Source organism: Nicotiana tabacum, chromosome 14 (genome assembly GCF_000715075.1).
Source record: "Nicotiana tabacum cultivar K326 chromosome 14, ASM71507v2, whole genome shotgun sequence".
Lineage (NCBI taxonomy): Eukaryota > Viridiplantae > Streptophyta > Magnoliopsida > Solanales > Solanaceae > Nicotiana > Nicotiana tabacum.
The window spans coordinates 48,556,630-48,581,784 of NC_134093.1; the positions used below are offsets into that span (position 1 = coordinate 48,556,630).

General features: G+C 35.5%; 1 non-coding gene across 1 annotated transcript; it reads right to left on the minus strand.

Moving 5' to 3' along the window:
• Positions 1-2,256: 2,256 nt before the first annotated feature.
• On the minus strand, positions 2,257-2,363 carry LOC142169320 (small nucleolar RNA R71). The gene has a single exon (XR_012699028.1). It is a non-coding gene; the product is annotated as a small nucleolar RNA R71 (small nucleolar RNA).
• Between the last annotated feature and the right edge of the window lie 22,792 nt (positions 2,364-25,155).

Below are 25,155 nucleotides of genomic sequence, written 5' to 3' on the forward strand. Positions count from 1 at the left end.
GAGTAAGGAAAGATGTTTAAAAAAGTCGTGTTTGTAAGAAGTGTAGTTTGATTGCTCGAGGACGAGCAATGGTTTAAGTGTGGGGTGTTTATGGTAGGCTATAATCTCGTATTTTAGTCGCTTATTGCACTCTAATTTACTGCACTTTACTTGTGTTTGAGCTTTAATTGATAGTATTTTATACTTATTGTGTGTTTTATGCCTTGTAGGAGTGATTCTGAGCTATGTAGACTTTATGGAATGAATTTGAGTGATTTGGAGTAAAGGCCCAAGGAATTAAGCCGGGATCATATTCGGGGGTCGAGGACCAAGTCTGGACGTCAAAACGCAAGAAAAATCCGTACTCTGAGAAACCCCATTACCGCGACGCGTGGGGCGGCGCATGGGGCGCCGCGGCTGCCCATTTTCCTGTTGTCTATCAGAAATCAACTCTCTTGATTTCCCCACTAATGCCCCGCTTGGAATGTCGCCCCATACGGCGCGCCTTTGTATTTTTAACAGAGTAAATATCCTATTTCGTCTAGGAAAATGTGATCTCGTCTAGGCCCGACCCTACTTGATATAAATACATGGAAAATATTATTTTCTAAACTTTTGACACATATTAGACCTAAGGAGGCCAAGGAAGAGTGGGAGGAGAAAACACACAAGGATTTCATCATTCCTTCCTCACTCAAGACCCGAGTTTGGATCGAATTTATGTTTTTCTATACTTTAATTTTATTTGTGATGAATTGCTCCATATCTATAGAGTAGTTCCTTTTAGGGTTTGATGGATTTGGTGTATTAATGATTGTTTATGGATTATAACTCTAGTTTTATGTATTAAAGCATTTTTGGATGATTTAATTGTTGCATCTATATTCAATTATTCATGTAAAGAGGGGCATGTTTTGTGATATCTTTGCATTATATTGTTGGTTGAGTTCATAGATTCTTCTAAGTAATCAAAAGAGGCTAGTTGAATCATTGATTAAACCTAGTTAGGAGAATAATCGAGAGAGGTTCTCCTAAAGATCAATCTACTACGTATTCTTGCATATCTTCACGTGCTTAAATTGGTTCATCTTGTGAGGTTGACACTTAATCGAGAGAGTAGTTTGTGCTAAACGTTTGAATTAATAATTGAGTTAATTTGAGATACTCACTTAAACATTTGAAGTGAATTATCTAGAGTTAGATCCCAAACAATTATCTTACACCTATCCTATCAACCCCTATTTTATCCCACTAATAAATTTTTTGCTTACCTTTGTTGCGATAGTCATTAGTTAATAGCTTTAGATTCTTAGTTAATTTTTGTTATTAATCATAAAATCTCAATTGTTGATTCTCCTGGATAGGAATCAAGCTAGAATCTACAAAAATACTATTTAACTCGAATCCTTGTGGATACGATATTATACTATACTATCTTCGACTACAGAGCACAATTTTAGTGTGTGTTTAGCGCTGCTGGGGATTGGCAATCAATAGTGTTTGAAATAGTTTGTAGTGCTAATTCAGGAAGTTTTCTTTTATTTTTATTTTATTGTTCTCTTTTTACGGTTGGTTTTCTTTGACTGTGCGCAGGTTACAGATTCCGAGTGGTGCATGACTAGCACTTTTGCGAAGGAAGTGCTACCATACGAGCCAGAAGTTGAAAAATAAATGCGACAACTAAAGAAGGAAGGAAATCTCACCAAGAAAACAAAAAAGGTTGGTCAATCCTCAACCAAATAACTTATGGCTGGAAACGGTGAAGATAATGTGGATTTGGCTGCGAGAGAAGCAGTCCAACGATAAGAAGAAGCTACATGAGATGCTGATGAAGCAACTATTAGAGAAGCACATAGCATCTATGAAGAAGAGAGGGGTCTCTGACTTAATAAATATCAAACCTTGCCTGGGAGACCACTTAGATATTATGGTAGACCGGTCTACAATCAAGGTTTATCAAGTATTAGACCACCTCCAATTGCAGCAAACAATTTCGAGTTAAAGCAAGGGATGCTTCAAACCCTTCAGAATTGTTGTGTCTTCAGAGGGAAGCCAAACGAATATCCAAACACACATCTAATGGACTTCGAGGAGATTATAAACACCTTTCAATACAATGGCGTGTCACAAGATGCAGCTTACTTAAGGGAATTCCCCTTTACACTCAAAGATGATGCAAAGCAGTGGCTTCGAAGCTTACCCACGGGATCGATTAGTACATGTGAGGAGATGACCAGACAATTTCTTGATAAATATTTCTCCTCAGCTAAAACGAGCAAGTTTAGAAGAGAAATCCATAACATCTGCCAGAAGGAGAATGAAACTGTTTTTGAAGCTTGAGAGAGGTTTAAGGAGATTGTTAGAAAGTGTCAACACAGTAGAATTGAACTCTGGATGCAGCTCCACAACTTTTGGGATGGATTGACACCGTCCTTATGTAGAACATTGAGCAATGCAGTTGGAGGCCCTTTGATGAAGAAGAATCTAGAGGAGATAGTCACAATTCTTGATGAGTTATCTGAAGATGCAAATCAGTGGCCTTCTGAGAGTGCTAAAAGAAGAAGATCAACCGGTGTTCACCAGGTTGATGCTAACACATCTGTACAGGTACAACTTGATGCTATGGACAAAGGGATAAGGAAGTTGACCTTAGCATAGATACAAAGTGAGCCTCTCGCCGCTTGTGATATATGTGGAAGAGGACACCCTTCTCATGAGTGTCAAGCCTCAACTAAGGAAGTGAATGTTGTGGGAAACTACAATTTTAATGCAATGGGTCAGAGGCACAGTGATTTTTCATGGAGTTCACATGGGGGTACCGCGAATGCATGGCAACAAAATAACTCTAGACCCCAGGGACAAGGAGCTCCAACATTCCAAAATCAATAGAGGCAGCTATTTCAGCCTCAACAGCCCATTAAGTCTGGCATAGAAGATATCATGAAGGCCTTCATTCTGAAAAGGGTTTATACCGGGGCGCTAGACTACGGAAGCCATCTGCCTTGTTAGGAGATTGATGGAGCAGTATAGGGAGCGAAAGAAGGACTTGTATATGGTGTTCATCGACTTAGAAAAGGCATACGATAAAGTTTCGAGTGAGGTTTTGTGGAGATGTTTGGAGGCTTGAGGTGTACCTGTTGCCTATGTTAGGTTGATTAAGGACATGTATGATGGAGCAAAGACTCGAGTGAGTACGGTGGATGGGGACTCAAACCATTTTCTTGTTATGATGGGGTTGCATAAGGGGTCGGCACTCAGCCCGTTTTTGTTTGCTCTGGCGATGGACGTACTGACGCGCCACATCCAAGGGGAGGTTACGTGATGCATGCTATTTGCAGATGATATTGTATTGATTGACGAGACGTGAGACGGTGTGAATGAAAAATTAGAGGTATGGAGGCATACCCTCGAGCCTAAAGGTTTCAAGTTGAGCAGGACCAAGAGAGAATACTTGGAGTGTAAGTTCAGTGGCGAGACTCAAGGAGGGGAAGGGGGGTGAGGCTGGACTCACAGGTCATCCCTAGGAGAGGAATTTTTAAGTACCTTGAGTCTATTATTCAGGGGGATGGGGAGATTGATGAAGATGTCACACGTTGTATTAGGGTGGTATGGATGAAATGGAGACTCGCTTCCGGTGTTTTGTGTGATAAGAAGGTGCCACCAAAACTTAAAGGTAAGTTCTACAGAGTGGTGGTCAGGCCAACGATGTTTTATGGGGCTGAGTGTTGGCCATTCAAGATTTTTATGTCCAGAAGATGAAGGTAGCAAATATGAGGATATTGAGATGGATATGCGGGAATACCAGGATAGATAGGATCAGAAATGAGGTTATTAACGACAAGGTGGGTGTGGCCCTTATTGAGGACAAGATGCGGGAAGCGCGGCTTAGGTGGTTTGGTCATGTTAGGAGGAGGAGCACAGACGCCCCGGTGAGGAGGTATGAGAGGTTGACATTGGAGGGCCTACAGAGAGGTAGAGGTATGCCAAAGAAGAGGTGGGGAGAGGTGATTAGGAAAGATATGGCGCAACTTCAGCTGACCGAGGACATGACCCATGATATGAAGGTATGGAGGTCTATGATTAGGGTAGTAGAGTAGGTAGTCTAGAGTGTTCATAACATTAGTATTGGCACGGAGTCTCTCTTTCTATTGGTAATAGGCTTTTATGACTAACCGTTGTTTTCTTTCATTGTTGATCACCTTACTATCTTGTTATTTTTATTCTGCTTTTATATGACTTTTTGGTACTGTCCCTTCTTGTCTATATTTTTCATTAATGTGGTACTCATGCTTTCCTCAGTCGAGGGTCTATTGAAAATAACCTCTCTATCCTCACAAGATAGAGGTAAGGTCTGCGTATACATTACCCTCCTCACAAGGTTGTTATTGTTGTTGTTTTAATTAATAAGTTATAATAAAAATATAATAATCTAAAAGTACTAAGTCATGCTAAAATAAGTATCTCTCATAAGTATTAATTGCAGACTAAACATTAAAGAAAAAAATTAAGTTACGCTTTTTCATTATCTAAATCTATGCAATACTAAAAATAAATATCCAACACTATTGTCATTTCTAGTGTTGAATTAAATTGTTTTTCTTAGTATTTATATTAATTTGGTTTTGGTTGGCTTTATTTGAGTTGGGCTATAAAATTTATTGGGCCATTCAAAAGTTCTAAGTCCAAACTCAATTAATATTTTAAACAATAAAAATTATAAAAGTTTTTTAAAAATATTTATAAATTACATTACAAAAAAAACTACGTAGACAATATTTTTAAAAATTGCATACATGTAATGTCGAGTTATTTAGTTTTGGTTTGACTTTTTTTTAGTTAAAACCAAATGAAACCAATTATAGTCGTATTGTTTTTTCAATCCCAAACTAAATCAAATTGAACCATTAGTCGGATTTTTTCAGTTTGACTAGAATTATCAATTTGATGCAATTTATTAATTTTTATATACGCTCCTACCTAACACTTCTTTGGTGATCATTTGCTCAAAGAAGAAACTTTCAGGACGTTAGATTATTATTATGATACATATAATAATTTTTTCATAAGAAGTCAAAAGAGTGTATGTCACGACCCGAAATCCCAACCATGAAGCTGTGATGGAGCCTAACATCCACTTGTTAGGCAAGCCAACTGTCATGACCCAAAATTCAGCTAGTCATGATGGCACATAACTCAACCCGCTAGGTAAGCCAAATGATAGACAACACAACCCAAATAGGATAACATGAATCAATAAATAAAATAACTGAGCTTTCTATACAAAATCTCAAGAATTGGTAGTACAAGTCATGAGCTTCTAAGACTTAGAATTTACAAAGCTGGTACGAAATAAATATATCATCTGTTTGAAATATACATAAACAAATTTATAAATCTAAAACTACCGAGAACAAGAGCCAGCTATAACCGGAACATAGGTACATCTTCAATGCCAGCTCCCACCGTACACATCAACATCAGTTCCAAAATCTGCACGCAAGGTGCAGAAGTGTAGTACGAGTACAAACGACCTCATGTACTCAATAAGTAACAAACCTAACCTTAGGCTAAAAGCAGTGATTGTTGATGATCAATTTTGACCCTCCCTTTAAAAATTAATTTATTTATACTTAATGATTTGCAATAAATGTATTGATAGTATTTTCTAATCAATAATACCTATTTTTCATAAAATTAGTATTAATAGTGTTGAAATTTATAATTTAGTATTATGTAATTACAAATATATCATACTTACAATTTTGAGGATTATTAAAATAACTGTTATATACATTACATAGGCTTTATAATTAATTTAATTAATTATTCTTTAATTTCTAGTTAATTAGATTACTATGTTAATAATTCGAAATTAGTGTCACAATTTAGAAGACAAAGTATTTTTTACAAATAATTAACTACAATAATTATTAGTGTTCTTGATAATTATAATTTTTACTACATTTTATTGAAAATAATTAAGTTTATTAAAATTAATTTTAAAAGATCTCATATATCAAAAATTCAAATTCATAATAAGTGCCAATTATTCAATAGCAATAAATGATAGGAATATAGATAAATTATTAGTATTATACTGGAAAATGTCAGGAATAGAATTAACACCTGGAAGTAAGATATTTACAGCTAGATGTAAAAATCTATACGTCTTAACAACAAAACATAAAATAGCAGCAAAAAATAAAATTAATAAAATTAAAATAGAAAACCCGTTTGAAAGAATAGTTACAGTTATTGACAATAATGAATATAGTTATAAAGAAATTGACATGGAAGAAGATTTAGAAATAGTAAAAGAAAGATTAAGTACATCAAGTATACCAAACCAATTAACTTATGAAACACCAACATCATCAAGAATAAGTACATCAAGAAGAGAATATATAATCCCAAAAAATTTAATAAAAAACACAAAAGAAAAAATAAATACATACCACTACTATATAACTGGAATCATGGAACAAAGAAAATATCAAATATTAATAAATACAGGACAAGAAGAAAACTATATTGCAAGAGAATTAGTAACAGAAACTGAAATAATAACTACTGAACAATTATGCCCTGAATTACCTAAAGAATTAATAATAAATGAAGAAATAACAGAAAAAGAAATAATTATTGGAGGAATACCTTTAACGATACATTTTAAAATATGTCAAGAAAATGAAAACGAAAATATTACACTAGGAATAAAATGGTTAGAAAAGGTAAAACCATATAGTCTAGGAGATAAGCAATTAACCATAACATACAAAGATAAGAAAATAATAATAAAAAGAACAGAAGAATGAAAATATATATACTCGCAAAAATCATAGTAGAAGGATATTATAATAGATACTATACACCAATGATAGATACAGGAGCAGAAGCTAATATATGTAAATATAATTGTTTACCAACAGATAAATGGGAAAAATTAAAAACACCTATGGTAGTAACATGATTTAATAATGAAGGTAGTATGATTAACTACAAAGCCAAGAATGTAAAATTACAGATATGGGATAAAATATTAACTATAGAAGAAATATATAACTTTGAATTCACTACAAAAGATATGTTACTAGGAATACCATTTTTAGATAAACTATACCCACATAAAATAACAAGAACACTGGTGGTTTACCACACCATGTAAAAATAAAGTAGGAGCAAAGTAAAAATATATGTAAAGATATGTTACTTAGAAAATATAAGTAAAAATACAACTACCCAATTAGAAATTATTATATTTACAATAGACAAAGTAAAAATAATCCAGAAGATATTAGAAAAATTATATAATGATAATCCTCTAAAAGGTTGGGATAAACATAAGACAAAAATAAAAATAGAACTAATAGAAGAAAATAGCATAATAACACAAAAACCCTTAAAATATAACTTTGATGATTTAGCAGAATTTAAAATGCATATAAAAGAATTATTAGATAACAAGTATATTCAAGAAAGTAATAGCAAATACACAAGTCCAGCATTTATAGTAAATAAACATAATGAACAAAAAAGAGGAAAAAGTAGGATGGTTATAGATTACCGAAATTTAAATGCAAAAACTAAAACATATAATTATCCAATACCTAACAAGATATTAAAAATAAGACAAATCCAAGGATATAATTACTTTAGTAAATTCGACTGCAAATCAGAATTTTACCATCTAAAATTAGAAGATGAATCTAAAAAACTAACAGCATTTACAGTACCACAAGGATTTTATGAATGGAATGTTTTACCATTTGGATATAAAAATGCACCAGGAAGATACCAACATTTTATGGATAACTATTTTAACCAACTAGAGAATTGTATAGTATATATAGATGATATATTACTATATTCAAGAACACAAGATGAACATATAAAATTATTAGAAAAATTCATACATATTATAGAAAACTCTGGTATAAGCTTAAGCAAAACCAAAGCAGAAATTATGAAAAATCAGATAGAATTTTTAGGAATACAAATAGATAAAAATGGAATAAAAATGCAAACACACATAGTACAAAAAATAATCAATCTTGATGAAAACATAGATACAAAAAAGAAATTACAATCATTTTTAGGATTAGTAAACCAAGTAAGAGAATATATACCAAAATTAGCAGAAAACCTAAAACCTCTACAGAAAAAACTAAAAAAGGATGTAGAATATGGGTTCGATAAAAAAGATAAGGAACAAATAAGGAAAATTAAGATATTGTGTAAAAAACTACCAAAGTTATACTTCCCAGATGAAAATAAGAAATTTACTTATATTGTAGAAACAGATTCGAGTAATCATAGTTATGGAGGAGTTCTTAAATATAAATATGATAAAGAAAAAATAGAACACCATTGCAGATATTATTCAGGATCTTATACAGAACCACAAGAAAAGTGGGAAATAAATAGAAAAGAACTATTTGCATTATATAAATGTTTGTTAGCATTTGAACCATATATAGTTTACAACAGATTTATTGTAAGAACAGATAATACACAAGTAAAATGGTGGATAACCAGAAAAGTACAAGATTCAGTTACAACAAAAGAAATACGCAGGCTGGTATTAAATATATTAAACTTTACATTTACAATTGAAATTATCACTACTAACAAGAATGTTGTTGCAGATTACTTATCAAGACAAAGCTATCCAAACTGAACCAGATAATACAATGAAAAATCTACTCTTAGCCATGACTACACTTTGTAAGAAAGTGGAAAGTATGGACGAAGAGATACAGCTAATAAAGAAAACAGCTAGTAGTCAGCAGCATGACTCAAAAAATGCGGAGATAAGACGATCGGAAGTCTCTAAAATTTCAGAGCTAGAAGGTGACGTTGAAAAACACCTAAAAACTCCTAACAGTTTGTTAAATGCAGTTGCAGGGAGCAGCACAGCTAGCAGTTCATCTGCAAAGAAGAAGGAAGAAATTAAACCTAGACACATAAATATAAATATGAACAATTTATTTTCAAAACCGTTCATACAGAAAAATATTCAAAATACCCAGAACGAAATATTCCTACCACCACAGATAAATACCTACAAAGAAAGTTTGAACCAAACCAAAAAGACATACAACCATATAACCCGTACATACATAGACAACATATATAAAATACAAAACTTTCTAAACAAAAACCCAAGATCCCAAACTACCCAGAATCCAAATGAAGATTATATTACCCATTATCTAACAGGATACAATAAACTAATAGCACTACTAAATACAAATGCAAAACTAGTAGCCACTTGCTATAATTACGGATTACTAGATACCGTATATACACAAACAGGACAGGAGATAGCTACCATACCAGAGTTACACAGAGCATTTATGCAGTACAAAAGAATAACTAAAGGAACATTATTCTATATACGATTTTATTCAGCTACAGCAGAGATATTATATGAAGAGATAAAGCCTATCATACAAGTTATCAAGATCGGACTTACAAGGGAAATGCTCGTACCAGAAAAAATAGAAGAACAAGAAGAGATAGAAAAAATAAATATTCCAGACTTTTATGTAAATAAAAGAATTATTGGAATATCTACTATACTAAATGAACTAGCAAACAACTACCTAAATCAGAATGCTATTTGGAGTTATTATTCAAGAGAACAAACAATGATATATTCAAATTGCAGAGAAATACAAGAAGCAGATATGGAAGAACTAAGATAGTGGGTCTTAAGTTTTTTAAAGCGAGAACAACCTACAACCACAAGAGCTATAAGGACGAATTTCATTTCTCCAGAATTATTAACAAGATATTGCAAGCTAATCAGTCACAAATATCCAGATCACATATGCTCAAAATGCAAAGGAGAAGATAATATCGTTCCAGACGTACAACTGGAATAAACAAAGAAGAAGATTACTGAAGAAGAAGACGACAAACTAGGCGACAAAAAGCTATGGCAGACAAGATAAAGTGAAAGAATTACTAGATTCTTTTCTTTTTCTTTTCTTTAATGTAAAAGTCGTAAAGTAAATAGTCTTTTACTTTACAAATAGTAAGAGTCAGTCTCATGAACAGTAAAGGTCGTTCATGAATAGTAAGAGTCAAGAGTCAGTCTCATGAACAGTAAAGGTCGTTCATGAATAGTAAGAGTCAAGAGTCAGTTTCATGAACAGCAAAGGTCGTTCATGAACAGTCACTTTTGTAATATTTAAATAAGCCTTTCAATTATCAATAAAAGAACAGGCTGCAACTTAGCAACCAAATCTCTCTCTTCTCTCCTCTCTCTAATATACTCAAAGATAAAAATACAGGAAAGCTAAGAATCAAGAAGCTATGGATAAACAAGAAGATATGAAAGCTATGGATCAACAGGGAGTTACCGAGAATCTACAAAAACAGGTATGTCATATTATAACTATGAGTAGCTAAACTAGTATATTCCTGATAATCTCTTACATGTAGATTATAATCATACATCATATAATAGTACTGTTATAAAAATCATCTTGAGAAAGTTTGCCATGAAAATATGCTAAGAGTAGGTAAGCCCGGACTATGCATCCTAAGGTTGAAACCGGTAGGCAGAGAAGCCGTTTAGGGGAGTAAACGAAGTTGAAGCGCTGTTAGGGTAACTGATTGAAGCAAAAAGTCATGGTAGTGACCAGAAAAGATGATTAAAATAACTTATTATAATATGATGAATAATTATAATAGACATAGAGATTAAAGGGAATATGTTTAGCAAATCATATGATAAAATGAACACTTATTTAATAGATGATGATCTTAATTATAAAATACTTATACTATATATAATAAGAAATATCAATAATGATGTAAGAAGAATAATCTACGAGAAATTACTTAAAATTGAAATAACAGAACTAATGAACCAAAATTGGACAGAATTAATTATACCAGAAACAGATTTATATGAATTAGACCTATATTTTGATAACACATGATGAATCATATATATCTACAATATTGGCAACAAATTACAGATAATATAGATTTACTAACAAACCTAGTAAAAAATAATATAGAAGAATATCAAAGAACCCAAGATATAGAATATATAGAATATGTATTAGAATGTATATCAGAAATAATTAGAATAATTCCATTACAAAAAGAATTTTATGAAAAAGCCTTTAACATTTGACTAAATAATAAATGAAATCAAGTAAAAATGAAGGGACTTTCATTAACCACTTCTATTTCATTCCCAATAACAGCATCATCCAATATTTCCAAAATAGTACGAGTTTATAGATTTAATGAAAAATATGTTGCCAAATACCAAGAGTTCTAATTCAATTCCCAATATCAAAAACCACTCACAACCTGTCTACGGAGCCTCTAAGTAAAACTGAGGAGTAATATGGAAATACCGACAACAAGGCCCCGACTATACCTCAAAACATAGTACATGAGAAACAAAAGATACATGACCCCAAGATGAAGGGGGCTCACTAAGTGAGCTGAAGAGAGTGTACATCTATCACAAATCAATGCCGCCTACTGTGGAACCACGTGCATCCATTAAAGATGCAGCGCCCCGGAAAAAGAGACGTTAGTACTGTCGAATAGTACTAGTATGTAAAGCTAAAAGTCCTCTTTTAAAATAGAATGACCATAAAAGAAAAGAAAAACCATAGAAACAGCAAGTCACAATCAACTATATCCAAATGCCCAATGGAAACATAACAATTTTCAAAATACGAAAATAATATATATTTTTAGTTGGGAGATCATTAGCACCGATATACCACCGTTTTTGTTAGCACGGAGTCCGTTCACGCCCGATCGACTAGGCCATCTCCCCACGAACAATGTGATTTGACATGTGATGCGAAAGAAAGTTGTTACCAAGAGTAGTACCACTATATGTGCAACATGGCATCCGATCTCCTCCCGATAAGCTAGGCCGCCTTCCCGCATATGCCGTGTGGGTTGACTTTTCCAATTCATAGCTATTACCAGTTTCATGCCAATTAAGGGAAATAATCACAATTTAACCAATATTTCAATTACATCCCAAATAAGGAGAATAATCATAACCCACCCCTACCTCGGCACGTGTAATTTCAGGTGTGGGCCTTATGACCCACCCTTCCTCGGTTTTGCTAATGATACTCCCAAAAATATTTTATTATTTGATTTGCACAAAAAGGTAACATAAATACAATTGTACTCACCTCAACCTCTTTTACATTGTATAAATCCTTATTAGTATTTCCAGTCACTCACAACAACAATATTTCCTTGGCTCATTTGGCCATTCAATAAATTCTTTATTCCTGGCATAGTGACCGTATTTCAAGTTCCACACTTTCACCTCTTTTATTTTCAAGGGCCTCCATCAAATATCAACATACAGAATATTTCAGAAATCATATACTTCAAATCCATTTGTAATGGAAACTTTAAACACAAATGGTATCTTCCCAAAGAATGGGGCATACCAACCAGCAATAGAAACACACATCAAAATCATAAACAACCAATACACAATTTACGCTTGCAATACTCTTTCCCAGAAATGACAATGTACAATTTTCAACACCTGAGTATTTAAGAACTTGAATCACACTGTATATATTTATAAAGCAAAATATTAGTTAAAGCAGCCACTTATGGGCATGAATTGAGTACAAAATCTTTTAGGCAATTCTATTTTCGAAATCATTTTTAAACAATTGAGTCGAGGCTCATTTCATATTCTTTATCGCATTCTCTCAATTTATTTGCACTACAAGCCACAATCATAACTGGAATTCTTGGCACGTTGGTCACACTCTATACCTCCAATTCACTTATTTCATTTTCAAGCATCATTATAGATTATCAACAACAAGATATTTTCAATCAAGACATTAGGTATACATATGAGCAATTTAGAGTCTTAAGCACATAGAGTTTTTATCATCGAATTAGTATACTAGTTTTCATTAAAAACACGACTCAAAGTCATAACATTTTAATACGCAAACCATACTTTGAACATATATCTTTCGACATAAGGCTCATTCAGAATAGTTAAGTTTATAGGAGATAACCCGGAATATAGAAATTAGAAATCTTGAGCCAACCATACTTGAAACTTATGGGAACATTATGGAATTCGATTCTAAGAGAGAATGTTTAGCCAACATACCTTGTCCGAGCTTTCCTTAAGTTACTACAACGCCCCAACACTTCTAGCAATAACAATCTATAGGAAGATAGTAAAATCAGTTAATAATTAGAAGGATTTCCATGATATAACTCTCTTAGGAATTTTGTCAAACACCTAACATGCGCAATTGACCACAAGGCTCTACAATGGAGATCCTTTCATCCCTCAACCAATTTCAACAAGAAACTACCCAAAATGGTTCATTAACCCCACATACTACAACTTTGTGTCACATGCATGGCCTATTTCCAACCCCACAATATATTTGAACTCAAAACCTCTTGTATGAAAGCTTAAAAGTTGGACTTACTCGGATGAAGGATAATCTAGTGATTGACTTCCTTGATTTTTGAAGATTGGTGAAATATTGGATGATTGGGAGGTTAGGTTTTCTCCTTATCTCTCTAAAATTCTCTCACCTCTCTCTAGACTCACCAGACAATCGTCCCAAATAAAGCCCCAAAGGCTATTTATCAAAATGGGGCCGGGTTGTAAAAACACTGAAATTTGCACAACCGCGCCGCATGGGGCACCGCGGGACATGACACAGTAGTGAAAAATGTGCATAGAAACGAAATTTTGAAGTGTTTTGGAAATCCCCACAGGCGCACCGCAGGGGGCGCCGCGGTAGTGTCACATTCTGCCAGCGTTTGGTAATTTGGTCATAACTTCTTGTAGGAGTGTCCAAATGATGAACGGTTTGAAGCGTTAGAAACTAGACTTGAAGGTATTTCATTGGATAGGTTGTTCATCACATAAAGCTTTATATATATGTAGATATTCCAGTCCAAAGTTTGGTCTTGTACGTACTCATTTGGAACTTTAGTCTATCATGTAATTTCCAACTTGGCTTAGACTTAGGCCTCTCCTTAGAACCCACATCACTTATAATATGCCTCGTACACTTATTATCATATCCAATTGATATCCATCATATTAATAGTCCTCGTATGCACACAAAATAATATAATTAGGACATGTCAACTTTCTTAATAGCACTTAAGTACTTCAAAATTTTCTGGGGTGCTACATTCTCCCCCACTTAGGATCATGCATCCTCGAATGAAAAGTAGAGTCCGCCCTCAAACACATAACATAACTTATCTCTTCTTTTGCACAACTCAATCTCCTAAATTTTACTAACTCCCAAAAGTTTTAGAAATTTCGGCAGAGTCTTCTTTGTAATTGGGACTATCCACCTGCCAGAGAGTCACCAAAACCACCATGACAATACATTCATATCTCAACAAACCATCATAATATATATCAACAACACTGATCTCAACATTAAAAGCATTATATTATCCAAATTGATACCTGGACATGAGTTGCACCTATTTAAATCATAACACATAGAAAATACCTTTCGACCCATAATTATTTGACTATACAACCAAGTGGGAACATTTTATTTCCTTAACAATTTCGGCCTTCGAGGAGGGCTCCTCGACTCACAGACTTCGCCATAACACATTCACGGAGGCAATCTCAACTCCTAGACTTATCTAAGAAGGATGACAATTAAGTACCTCTCATAGGCCAATTAACCATTTACTTCACCTCCACTAGCTTTCACCAGAACGATAGACCAAGAATTCCAACTACTTTCTTAGACACAGTCACATGAAACACTAGGTACATGGAGGACAATAATAGGGAAGCATCATATTCACAGTTTGGCATATTTCCTTCAGGATTTCATAAGGCTTAATGTGACTACACATACTTTACCCTTAATAGAATTTCACATAACATCCTTATGGAGAAAATATTAAGAATAACCCATTCACTTTCTTCTACTCAAAATCTCTACGCCGAACACCCAAACTAAACCTTTACTGACCTCCAACAATTACTCTAAGATGTGCTAGTACGAATATGACGATAAAATTTCTTATCCCATATATTTGATCATGGGATGATGCTTCTTCTTTGAGATGTTCGAACTTTCAACCCACATAGATTTAATACAAGGAGAAACAACGGGGTTTGAGATTAGACTGTAATTATTCAAGAATCCTTCAATGTGCCTTGGCAGAGTATTTTATGAGGTTATATATACTAAGAGACATGAAGCTTACTACTGATAACACTGACAAGACTAATCATAGTGATGACATCTTTGATTCGACAAATGAAGCATAAAGTTAACTAGTATATCAGCAATAGAAATCTTTAAGGAGTAATAGTCAAGTACGTGACACCAGTTACCTACTTGAGTGTAAGGAAAAATTGTTTAATTTGAAATGAGAATATTTTGGCACCCTGAATGTGATATGGGTTCCAAAATACATGAAGTTGCATTATGCTCCTAACAGTAACTAGCACAAGGAATTTATTGTACAAGCCTATGAGGATGAAAAAGAAGTTGAACACTTGTGAGATTATTATCATTCTGACATCTTAACCGCTTTTCGATAGTTGATCCTATATGAGAGAACTAGATATGCGACAAACTTGTCTTTCAAATCAATATACTCATGATATGTGCCAAAATCTGAAAGCATCTAATTTCAACCTTTCACGAGTGAAACCACATAGATGGGACATCTAAATATTTGGGATGAAATCATGTATTGGTTAGAGAAAATGAACACTTTTCTATGAGATATGCATGTTTCTGTCATAATACCTTTCAGGCTGCAATAGTAGGCCACTTCACGGAAGAGTACAATAATAGGTACAAAGTGAGCTACTTACTGTGAGATGATTTAGGTGAACATGAAAGTCATACTTAGATGAGCAAACAACAAGATCTTCCTATGACGAATTTGTGATAAATCCCAAATTTCTCAGAATCTTTATGCGAACAAGTGGCCCCTTTCAATTGACATGTAAGCACATGATAGGTACTGAGATATGCTCTCATTTTACTAGATAGTGGAAAGGTTCCATGATAATACTCACAAAGGAGTAGAGTGACTGTTCTAGCCATATGAGTCACATACACTGGAGAGAGAAAGAGTGGCTTAAGAAGGATCTCAACATTAGGCTGCCTTACATTGGATTTGATACCGCATAGGTAAACTTTACGATGGTGCATGCATAAGCACAAGTTAGCAGATATTATCCATTTGATTGAAAAGTTTCTATAAGAAATCCATCAAGTGTAGACCCTTGTTGAGAAGTTTAGGGAAGCAAGTGGGAAGTATTTCCCTAGGATTGTGACTCAATTCAAAGAAATCAGTATAAAACTCAATTCCTCAAGAGGTCGTAAATAAGAGAATTGTGATCAAGAGGCTTCACAAATACTGTGTCTCGTTCAAAGAGTAGGTACATGCAATGTTTTGTGATTCAACATTTTGGTTAAGACCATATTTATGTAGGCCCCTTCAATATGGATGTACATATACAACAAGGAGAATAATGCGGTGTTCACAATAATGTAGCAATGAGTGACTTACATGGTGATTTTTGATTGACAGGGTAGTACCTTAATTGATGCCCCTCGACTCCACATCTATAACATACATCAATACCATAATGACATACCCCTGAATGATATCTCCCACACTTCACACAACGGAGATGAGGTCTGCTAAACTGACTCGCCTCATTGACTTGATATTCACCTTTTTTTCATAAGTCATAAGAATCCCTTTTATCTTTCCTCCAGGCCTTCACAGCGGGAGTAAAAATCTCTGTATCGGGTTTCTGTGTGGGCTTCTGGAATTTCCCAGGCCTACCACTCCTAACACGCTCCTGAGTATACTCATAACATAACACAAAATGTGCCTTCCTGCATATCAGGAAGACCGGTATTGGTGTACCCAACCTAGGACATTTATTCTTCTTGTGACACTTCTTTCCAAAACCATAACATATTTCAAGAGTGACCCAACATAAACCCAAGTGGTGCTTCTTACAAATCAAACAATCCGGCTTATTAGAGACGACAATCCTCTTTTATTTCTTAGGTACCCTCACCACATAATCTGATGGCATGGTGACATTAATAGGAATAAGAACACTTCCCCTAGCAACTAGTTCTTTCATTCCCTCCTTGCTAACTCGAACTCGTGGGTTACTCATCGGGAAAATGAGACATAGTAATTCGTTCGTCATAACATTACTTACGGAGGAGTTGTCGGGCATGGGATGTTATTCCCATCATCAGCTGTTCTATTTAATCCCTATTGTGCCATGTGGGTTGTGAGACGGCTTAACTATTCGCACACGTGTTGAGGTCCCGTGTAGCTTGTGGTGTTATATAAGCAGGATGTCTCTTGAGATGTAGGTCATTATCGCACCTTATTTGTGCTTGGGTTTCATAGCGTATGGCGCTATCCGTCTCCCTAGGAATTGTATTATGCACTTAGCGTGCCTGTGGTCGATATTCGGGTATTTCGTAAGTATAAGCATTACGACTTGATGTGTGTGCGCTTTTTCTTGATGTTATGTGCGGATCAGGTGGCACGCCACCACGGGTATATTGTATGGATTGGGTGGAACACTGCCACAGACATGTTATATGGATCGGGTTGCACGCCACAACAGTGTCATGTCAGATCGGGTTGCACGCCGCAACAACGAGATGTTGAGCACAGTTCCTTACACTTATTTGTATGCCTTGTTTTCATCCCTGAGGTAGGTACACAACATCTATTCAGCCATGTTATTCATAACGCTTTTCAAGCATTTGTTCTTCCTTATGTATCACATTCGAGTTTGCATCTTGTTGGTGCGTTGTGGGCGTCATAGAAGATGTTTGGCAGTATCTGAGATGACTTATTGCCTGAGCAACTTGTACTGGGTGAGACGAGGTTATTGGACCTGGGATTAGTGCAATCAGATTTATATAAGGTATATTTAAGAGCAAATATCATTATTCAGTTAAATATTAGGTAATTGTCCTTTTCAAAATTAGGTAATTATCCTTAGCACGTTCGAGGACGAACGTATGTTTAAGTGGGGGAGAATATAACGGCCCGACTGGTCGTTTTGAGCTCTAGTGTATCGTTCTGTGGTTTGAGCACTTGAGTAGCTTTACTTCAGGTATTATGACTGGAATGTTTGGTTGGAATTGTATTTTGGGAAGTTCAGGATTGATTTGGAAAGAAAATTTTAATTTCTGAAGCTTTAAGTTGGAAGAATTGACTAAGGTTTGAGTTTTGAGTAAAATACCTCGGAATTAGGGTTTGAAGGTTCCAATAGGTATGACTGATGATTTCGGACTTGGGCGTATGTTCAGTTGAGTATCGGATCACCCGGGAGCATTTCAGCGTTTATTATGGAGAGTTAGCACTTTTAAAATTTAAGAATCTTTTAAGTTTGGTTTGGAGTGGGCTTTGGTATTATAGATGTCTGTTTGGGATTCCAAGCCTTGAAATAGGTTTGTATCTTGATTTGTGACCTGTGCGTAAGGTTTGGCGTAATTCCAAAATGTTTTGATATGAATCGGACTCGTTCGTCGAAGTTTGAAAGTTAAAGAAGGATTTCAATCGTCAATTCATAGTTTCGATGCTGTTTGGCATGATTTGAGGCCTTGACTAAGTTCATAAGGTGTTTTGGGGCACGTTGGTAAATTTGGTCAAGGTCCCGGGGGCCTCGGGTGGATTTCAGATGGTTAACGGATCGGATTTTATACTTAAGGAAAAGCTGGAGGATTCTGGTTACTGGTGCAACCGCTTCTGCGGAAGCTTCATCGCAGAAGCGGCCTCGGAGAAGCCAGGCAGTGGACTGCAGAAGCGGCTAAAAGGGATCTGGGAAGAGGCCGCATGTGCGAAGGAATTCCCGCACCTGCGGGACCGCAGAAGTGGCCCAGAGGTCGCAGAAGCGGTAGGGAGTGAGGCAGGATGGAGGCACAAGTGCGAGGTATGTGCTGCACCTACGAGACCGCAGAAGTGGACTCTTGGTCGCATGTGCGACTCCACAAAAGCAGAGTCTCGTCCGCATATGCGAAGGCAAGAGGGATGAAGGGCGACCGCAGAAGAGGTAGTTTGTCCGCACCTGCGAAATCACAAAAACAGTCAAGTGGCCATAGGTGCGAGAGGTCGCCGGGCAGTGTGTTCTTTAAGAACGGGATTTGGCCCATTTTCTTCCATTTTCACTTGGTCTGGGCAATTTTGGAGAGCCTCGTAGGGAGATTTTCGTTAAGCAACACAAGGTAAGTGATTCCCACCTATTACAAGTTAAATACATAGTTTGTATATGGATTTAAACATGGAAATTTGTAGAAACTTGGGATTTTGGTAGAAAACCTAGAATTTGGTATTATTGGATTTTGACCACGAAATGGGACATGAAATTTCGAATAAGTTACATATTTTAGTTCATGGTGTTATGGGTAATGTTTCAAAATCCGGGCACGTGGGCCCAAGGGTTGTCCTTGTTGGCTTTTGTGCGGAGTCGGGAATTATTTTAAATTGTTAGATTATATGTATTAGGGTATGTTTTGATTGGTGTATACGCTGTTTGACTAGTTTTGAAGAGAAGGGCATTGGGTTGAGGTGTTTGAGTGGCGTTGGAGCCGGTTATGGAATTTCGGTGCGAGGTAAATCTCATGTCTAACCTTGTGAGAGGGAAACTACCCCCTATGTGATATTTATTGTTAAGTTCAACTAGTTATGGGTGCTACGTATGCACAAGGTGACGAGAGTCTGTACGTAGCTAAAGCATGTTCATGTCCGGGTAGACTTAGGATCTTATCATATAATATTTGATTTGTTTGAACTCATTTGCTGGCTTAATTAATTGAAGTTATAAATGAAATTGATTTAAAAATAAATATATGTATACTAGGCCAAGCCTTAACACTTTTTGTGGGCGAGTTATTAGAGAAACGGTAAAAATTATATCCATTTGGTACTCATGTACGATATTGTAAATACGTGTCTTGTAATTCGGTAACTTCCTTCCTTTTCTTGTGGATCGGGCCGAATGCCTCGACAGTATATAGATGCATCTATAGTTCGTACCGCTCGACCCTCGACAGTGTACACATTATTCTGGATCGGGTCGAACGACCTTGGCAGAATCGTGCGTTATATCGCTAGTAGTGAGAATATTCACGAGCTAATCTCCCCACTGATGCCCGATATTTTATATGGTATTCCTTATTTATTTGATAATGATACTTGACATTTTTCTGAGCTGTTAAGGTATAATACAAGATTTAGGAATTTATGCTTTGAAAGAAGAAATTGGAAGAATATGTAACTTACAGATTTACCCCATCATTGCCGTATGCCTCATATTTGCCTATGTTTTATTACATTATTTTATTGGACCTTTAGTAAATGTAGATATCAACCCCTCATTACTACTTCTCCGGGGTTAAGCTAGATACTTACTGGGTACGCGTTAATTTACGTACTCATGCTGCACTTCTGCAATAAATATGCAGGATCTGACAGGTTCATTTGATGATCACCTTGGCGCGTAGGCGCACCTGTTGAGGAGAATTTATGTGAGCTGCATTCCAGGCTACGCATCGCAGTCTACCGAGTCCCCATTGTACTGTTTATTTTATTCTGCCTTACTACATTCGGGACAGATGTTGTATTATTATTGTACTCCTTAGAAAAATGCTCATGCACTTGTGACACCGGATTTTGGAGGTTCCTACTGGTTGTTTGTTATTGTAGTTCACATAGTTATTACTTTTCTACATTGTAATTTTTATTTTATACTATTTAAGTATTGTAGATTATGATCTCGAAAGTAATAAAATGAGTAAATAAATTGATAAATTAACATTGGCTTGCCTGACGGCGGCGTTAGGCGCCATCACGATCGATGGTGGATTTTTGGTCGTGACATAATACATGCAATATTTAATTGTTCTGGCAATGAAGAACAAATTGATATAGCTTCAATTCGCTTGATTCATTTGCAATTTTAAGTTTTGGAATTTGATCTCCTTTGTACTCAAGTGATACCAAAATTTGAGCATCAATTGTTTAACCCACAAACTGATTTTAACATAAATAATTAATTTATTTTAAGGCCACTAACAAATAGGTTAATCCAAAGTGTGTATAGTAAAGTAAAGAACAATAATGACAAGTAGAATGAAAATTAACATAACATAAATCATATTGATCTTTGGCCAACTGATATGGATCTGTTGAAATAGATTATAATCTCAGTAAGAGAGAAAGATTATCTTGCTAATGGATAAAATAAGAACATGATGATTTATCATACATTATTATCTATTATTATATATCTTCTACAATGAATAGAATATGATATTTATAATTTAGAGGGGATAAGACTGTACCAGTTCCTAGCATGTATGCTAGGTATGCGGTTAGTGGGCTGCCAAGATCCTCTCCAACTACAATCATAATTGCACAACAGAAAAAGATCACGATCTTAGAAGGGCACCAGGTACAACTGAGTTTGGCACCGAAAGTGTTTTATATGCTCCAGATGCTTGCTCTTCTGGTTGCTCTTGTTTCAAATTAAACAGGTGGTCCCGGTCACTGTGCTTATACTCCTAGGTCTTGCCTTTTGTGCTCAGAGGTCCAGAACCGCTTGCACCACGCGTCATTATTTTTCTTTGTTTGGTAAGATCGAATTTTATCAATATAAATAGTTCCCCACTTGTCGGGTAGTTCTCCAAGAAATACCCGAGTAGTAAAAATCCTTTGACATGAGACAATCTTGATCAGGATCCTTTCTTGACAAAGAAGGAGTCTCAGGAGTATCCTGTTATTAAAGTGATAAAACTTATAATTGGGATGGTGTGCGTAGTCTTTATTCATTGTGCGGGACACGTGGCAATTCCTAATTGGCTCTGTAGTTGATTATAATCCCTAAAGTAATGATGAAAATCTTTTCCGAGTTTGAAATTATGAAAAGTGAGTTTCCCACTATTGCTTGCCAATGTACAAGTCACTATTGCTTGCCAATTTACATGGAGTAATTCCTTATGCAGCTTTCTCATCATTTGCTAACCTTTCTTTGCTCTTCTTATTCCTATTTTCTCCATTTTTCATGGATTCTCTAAATCCTTACCTTAGAGCAGTCGTAGATCATCCCCTACTAAACAATATGAGCGATATAACTAATCCTCTAGAAGAAATTCCGTCTATTTAACCCCCCAGAAGAGGTTTCTTCTGTTGCACTCCTAGAAGAAGCTCCTTCAGCTTCCCGTGAGAATGGTAAGAAAGCTCAATAACCACATAAAGGCAAGAAAGGGCAGGTACGGAGCCCCTTGTATTGGTGAAACGGACGGAAGTCAAGACTTGGGAGTTGAAGAGTCTTGACTAGGACCGCTTCATCCATTCGAAATAAGTGCAACCAGAAGATTATGCACCCAGAGCAGATCAAGTACTTCTGGTCCCAAACTCAACTGTACTTGGAACCCTCATAAGATAGTAGTCTTCATCTATTGTGCTATTATAGTTTCCGTGGAGAGAATCTCACACCTTACTAACCGCATACCTAACATGCAGTATAGGAACTCGAAACAGTCTCATCCTCTCTAGGTTATAAGTAACCTATTCTATTAATTTATATTATATATCTAATGACAGTTAACAATTTGTGACAATCAATGGTGTTCTTATTTTATCAATTAGCAAGATTATATTTCTCTCTTACTGGATTGTAATTCATTTCAACACAGCTACATCCATTTTCCAACGATTAATAAGATTTCTCTTATCTTAATCTTTGTTCTATCAATCATTATTGTTCTTCAATTTTCTATATGCGATTGAGATTAATACGCTTGGTAGTGGTCTTAAAAATAAATTCAATTATTTATTTTAAAATCAATTTTTGTTAAACAGTGACACCCCTAGCGGGACCCTAGGATTGAGTGTTTGATCCAATGTCACACTGCTTCCTTTTATGTTTCTATTATACTCATGTATTGATTATTTATTTATTTAAGGAAACACCATATGTGAGATCAATAACCAATTCGTGGACACAACCACTCAACCAGCGGAACAAAGTAGAAGGGCATGGACTCCTAAATAATTAATCAACCAGTACCTCGCCATCCCATTCGAGGGAAATTTCCCTGCAAGATCTACTAGTAGGAGAAATGAACGACACGGGTTTTGTAGGAGACAATAAAATATTTCATGATGCAACAACAACAGTTGAATGCCTAGATCGACGAGGTGTGAAGGCCCCTGAAAAGTAGTGCAACTGCTGCAACACCAACTGGAACGACCCAATCGATGGTTTTGTGTATTTAAATCACGTTTCCCCTTATGATGCTTACTATATGCTCAGTTGTTGTTTTGTGACTCGTTGGGATGGTTGGTCCTGTTCCGGAAAGATTTTGGGGTGAATTGGAACACATAATTTCATTGTTGGATGCTTAAGTTACAAGAGTTAACCAGGTTTTGAATTTTGTGTTAACGATCTCAGATTCGTATTTTGACGGTTACAATAGGTTTATATGGCGTTTTTGGACTTGGGCATATGTCCATATTTAAATTTGGAGGTTCCTAGGATGATTTGACTCTTTTTACCGAAAGTTGGCAATTTGAAGGTTTAGAAACTTTATAAGTTTGACGATGAGTTTACTTTGAGGCTCGGGTTCAGATTATTTTTTCAGGGGTTGTAAAAAATCCATTTTATCATTTGAAACTTGTGTGCAAAGTTTTGTATCATTCAGAGTTGGTTTGGTAGGAATCAGACACTTGGTTATAAATATTGAAGTTCTTGAGTTTCAAGGCTTTCATGATGCATTTTAGTGTTTGATTCATAATTTTGGATGTTATATTGATGTTTTAAACTTGGAAGCGAGTTCTTATGAGGTTTATGTACTTGTGTATATGTTTGGTATGGAGCCAAAGGGGTTCGGATGAGTTTCAGATTGATTTTGGAATAGTTTGGTGAATCTTCAGTTTTGCTAGTGCTGCAGACGTCATATTTGCGAGGGTCAGCTCGAATATGCGAAGGACCGCAATTTTGTACTCCTCATCATATTTTCGAATTTTGGTTGCTATGGAGGACCTCGCATTTGCGAGGGATTTTGTCGGACGTGCGACATTGGCTAGCAGGTTGTGCACTTAGCATTTGCGGAGTGTGTGGTTGCCTTTTCAACATTTGCTGGGGCAGTCTAGGTATGCAATGTCGAGCTTAGGGTTGCATTTGCGAGCCTATAGTTGCAGATCAAATACGACTTCTGCAACGGGTTTTTAGTTATGCCTTTTTGGATTTAAACCCATTTTCATATTTTGAACCCTAGACTTGGAGAAGAGCGATTTTTGAAGAGGATTTTCACACAAGGCAATTAGGTAATTGATTTTCACTTGATTTTGATATTATATCTTGATTTTTTATGGATTTTTACACTTACATCATGGAATTTGGAAGAGAATTTTTGGGGGGTTTTGGACTATGTTTTAAAAAATAAAAATTGAGGATTTGAGAGTTGATTTGGACTCGATTTTGGAATTTAATCATATATTTAGACTCGTAGGGTTATGAGTAGTCGGGATCCCTTAACTCGGATTTTGACTTTGTGGGCTCGGAGTTGACTTTTGTTGATGTTTTAGAAATTGGATAAAGATTGGGACTTTATTATTTGGAATTGATTCCTTTAGTAATGTTTGATATTATAGAGGTGCTTTTTGGCTAGATTTCAGTCGGACAGAGGTGATTTTTAAAGAAAAGGCATTTTTGGAGTATCAGTTTGGCTTGTTTGAGAAAAGTATCTTGCCTAATCTCGTATGAGGGAATATACCTTAGGCTTGGACGTTATTCGTTAAATGGTAATGTATTTGATGAGGCATATATGTGAGACGACAAGCGTATGTGCGGATGCTATAAAAATGACCGGATTAGACTCTAGGCTTCTACTAACCCTTGATTTGTTCGTATTCTCTCTATGATACATGTTTAAATCCTGTATGACTACGAGAGCTTATCCTTTCCATGCTAGAGATCATGTTTTAGGGTTATAATTTTCTAAATTGGCTAAGTTGGACATTTGTGGAATTATTGATGAATTGATTTACTCATAGTCGTGTTTATATGTTGAACACTTATCCATAATTATTTATTATTATCATGACCTTGTGCACTTTATTGAT